The sequence below is a fragment of the Cornus florida genome, unplaced genomic scaffold, assembly GCF_030987335.1.
Source record: "Cornus florida cultivar Cherokee Brave unplaced genomic scaffold, ASM3098733v1 CherokeeBrave_3.0.0_Hap2_Chr03, whole genome shotgun sequence".
NCBI lineage: Eukaryota > Viridiplantae > Streptophyta > Magnoliopsida > Cornales > Cornaceae > Cornus > Cornus florida.
Window position 1 is genome coordinate 87,652,772 of NW_026775573.1, and position 4,301 is coordinate 87,657,072.

At 38.4% G+C, this 4,301-nt stretch overlaps 1 pseudogene; it reads right to left on the reverse strand.

Annotated features, from left to right (window-relative positions):
* Positions 1 to 950: 950 nt before the first annotated feature.
* On the reverse strand, positions 951 to 1,049 carry LOC132302013 (small nucleolar RNA R71; annotated as a pseudogene).
* Positions 1,050 to 4,301: the final 3,252 nt, after the last annotated feature.

Here is a 4,301-nt window from a genome sequence, read left to right on the forward strand (position 1 = left end):
AAGCTAAGCTTTAAAATTTGGAGTTGAAGTGCTAAAGGACCTTTATGAGATTTTCTTTACTCAATCCCTTAGTTAAATCGTCAGCCCGCGTGGTGGCTTATTTTTTATTGTTTTGCGTCATTGAGTTAAAGTATGGGAGTATGAATTTAATGTTTGTGGAAGAAGTCTAACTGCATTGTTGTGAAGGCATAGTGTTTGTCATTCTTTGTGTTTGTTGTGTTTTGTATTGTGCATGCATAGGGACCAACTCTTGCCCCTCTTGATTTGCATCTTGAATCTATCGTTAGAAATCCTAGGGGAAGAGGAAGTTCAAATAGAGCCAATCTTTCAATGGATGACCATAATGATAATCATGTTGAGGACATTGGTCACATAGACCAACAAGGTATCCTTCATCCCAATGTGCACAATGAGAACATAAAAGTACCATTAGGCATGCCTAGGCCATTCATTCACCAACCACCACAACAACAAGGTCAAGTTCCATATGGAATGCCAAGGCCAGTGTATGCTCCACAACCTCATGTCAACAATCAAGGAATTCAAAACCAAGGTGTTCATGTGGCACCTCAAGTAGCTAATCCACCTCTTGCTTTAAGAGATCACTATATGCCTAATGAATACAATGCACCTATATGCATCCAATTGCCTCCATTTAGAGCACATCATTATGAAATTAAGCCACAAACCATTCAAATGCTTCCTAACTATCATGGACTTCCAAGTGAAGAACCTTACAAGCATTTGGATGAGTTTCTTGAAGTATGTTCCACCATAAAATATACGGACATGCTGGAAAAGGTTTTAAGACTTAAACTTTTATTCACCTTAAAAGACAAGGCAAAGTATTGGTTTAACAATCTTAGGTATTTTTCAATCACTTCTTGGGCAGAAATGCAACAAGAGTTCTTGAAGAAGTACTATCCGGTTTCTAAGACCAATGCCATGAGGACCTCAATTTGAGAATTTTCACATGGGGATGGAGAAACGTTTCATGAGGTATGAGAATGTTTCAATGAATTGCTTAGGAAATGTCCACATCATGACATACCCAAATGGCAATTAGTTCAATACTTCTTTGAGAGCTTATCGGACAACTATAAGGGTATGGTTGATGCTTCCATGGGTGGCTCTTACATTGATAGGCATGAGGATGACATGTGGTGTCTCTATGAAAGTATGAGTGAAAATTCTTTACATAGAACACTATCATCCAAGAATGGTAGAAATTCACAAGGTAGGAAGAGTGTTGGCTTACATCAAGTCAAACATTCAAATGAAATAGCCGCCGAAATGAAGTCTTTGTCTCAAAGGTTTGATCAATTTTTTATTAACCAAAACTCGGTGAACCAAGTATCTTCCTTCCCTAACCATTCTCATTGTGCATCAAATGAAACATGTATGACTTGTTCTAGTGTTCTTCATTCTACTTCTCATTGTCCTCACGGACAAGTGCAAAGTGAACCTAATGAACAAGTCAATGCGGCTTTTGTGAACCAAGGGAACAATCCTTATGGTACTCATTATAATCCAAGTTGGAGGAATCATCCGAATTTCTCTTGGAAAAACCAAGGAGAGGGCTCAAACCCTTCCCAAGGCGGTTTTCAAGGGAAGTACATTCCACCTCCACTTCAAAACTAAGGATCCCAAGGTTATAGACCTTATCAATCACAAGGGAATCAATTTGCTAATTCTCATTTTCCTAACCAATCCTATTCCCAAGGTAATACTAGAAGTCCCGCCTTTGAAGAGAAAGTTTTGAATGCTTTGGGCACTTTAGAGGCTAACACTCAATTGCTTCATTCTCACTCTCAATCTATTGCAAAGCTAGAAACCCAAGTAGGGAAAATAGCAAGCACTCTCAATGCAAAAGAGAAGGGAAAGATGCCTATAAATGCCCCACCTAAGCAATAATGTGTTGTGGAAACCCATTCCTCGTCAGAAGGCCACGCCATTGAACATGTTAATGGGGTGACTACCTTGCGGAGTGGTAGGATTGTGAACAATCGAGTTGGAGTGTCTAATGAAGAGAGTGAACCGGTGCAACCTCAAGTTGTCACCCGTCCCGTTTCACATCCTATTCCTCCTTCATTGCATACACATGACAAAAGCGGAAGAACAAGAGCCAAGCACTAAGAAAAATGGTTTTGACCGAGCAAGTAAGCTCAATTTTGCAACATAACACTCTTTCAAAGTTTAAGGACCCCAGTTCACCCACTACATCATGCATTATTAGGGATCATATCATTAATCGGGCGCTTCTTGACTTAGGAGCAAGTGTTAATCTTCTTCCATACTCGGTTTATGTCAAATTGGGCTTAGGTGAATTGAAACCAACGTCAGTAGTTTTGTAACTTGCCGACCGATCCATTAAAAAGCCTAGGGGTATAATTGATGATGTTTTGATAAGGATTGACAAATTCTTCTTCCCGGTTGATTTCGTTGTCATAGACACAGAACCAGTTCCCAATCCTAAGAGCCAAATTCTCGTTATCCTTGGCCGTCCTTTCTTGGCAACCGCTAATGCCAACATCAATTGTAGGACGGGGATAATAAAGATTTCATTTGGCCACATGAAGGTGAAGCTGAATATCTTTAATCCCACACCCAATTCATTTGACAAATATGAAGGAGAAGTCAATGTTGTAGATGAATGTCATGATCTTCAATGCCAAGGAAATGAGCTTTTGTGTAAAACCAAAACTTTCAAAGGATCATCTTCAACCTTGCATTCTAAAAGTCTTGTTTCAAACTCTTGCTTTGAAAGGGCATGGAAGCCCAAAGGTTGTAATTGCATACACAAAGGACTAAAGACGTCTTTTAAGCTTAGTCCAATAAGTTCTTCAAAGAACCATTTGTTGGGTAGAGTTCAAAGCATCCATCACCCCAACAAGGAGGGGATGCATTATAAGATCTTTGATCCGGGCTAAAAGAGCCCAATGTCTTGCTAGAGACGTTAAAGACTAGCAAAAACATTCGTAGGGTGTCAAAACCCTATTCCTCCCCCATTTCTATCTTTCATTTCATTTCTTGTGAAGTCTAGATACTTGTTTTTGGTTCATATGCATTTCAAGGAACTTTGGTGAGGATTGCATAAGCTTTCATGTCATTATTGAGCATCCGGCAAAGTTCGATCGATCTCAAACTTGAGTTCGATCGATTGAACTCTTCTCATGACTCAACACTTAGAAAAATTTTGAGCCTGCATCAACCTGCATATTTCAGCTCTCTGTCTGATCGTTCGAAACATTCCAAGATCGATCTGAAAGTTCTTCAATTGATCCAACTTTCTAGTTCGATCGATCTCATGTTCCAACACTTAGCCAAATTTTTGAACCAAAAACCTACATATTTTTGCTCTCTGTCTGATCGATCGAACTCTTGTTTCGATCGATCACAAAACTTCATTTTATTATTTTAACTTTAGTTTGACTTTTCAATTTTTAAAAAATTCAAAAATATTTTAATTTATTTAGTTTTTAATTAATTAAATTTAAATTAAAAAATATATTTTTTTTTTCATTTTGATTTGTATTTTATTTTCTTGTTTATTCAAAAAAAAAAAAAAATTCCAAAAATACTATGAGAAGGAGTTTATCAAAGTTCGATCGATCACAACTCATCTTTGATCGATCGAACTAGTCGGGAAATGTTTTTAAAAACAGATCCAAAGGTCTTGAGATCGATAGTTTGGATCGATCCCACTCACCAAACCCTAGCCTCTCGTCCCTCTTCACTGTGAATCATCTCTCCTAGCTCCGGCAACTCCTCCGGTGAGATCCAAGCATCTCGAATCTCAGTTCATCTCCATCTTCTTCATCTCAGATCTTCTCAGTTCATTCTCCATTCTCTCGCCCTCTTGAGGTATGATCCGAGACATCCTTCCCTAGAATTGAACTCTCATGCATCAATACTTATTTCAAATGTCATAATCATGTTGCTCTCATGTTGAATCTTCCATTCTTAAAGCTTTAGCATCCATGTATATATATATATATATGTGTGTGTGTGTATCTGTGTGCATAGATTTTGAAGATTTTGTTAGATTTGGGAGTTTGGGCCATGTTTGGAGTGCATTTAGGCTTGATTTGTGTTGTTGGAGGGCCCACGAACTCATTCGTGTGGGCCCCATGCTTCAAAAGTCATAGATCTATGACTGATAGGTTTCATCGTCACACTGTTCGATCGATCAAACAAATTTTTGATCGATCGAAGATTTGCGATCGATCCAACTAATTTTTGATCGATCCAAATTTTGTGATTGATTTAACTCAATCTTCGATCGATCCAACCCAACCTTC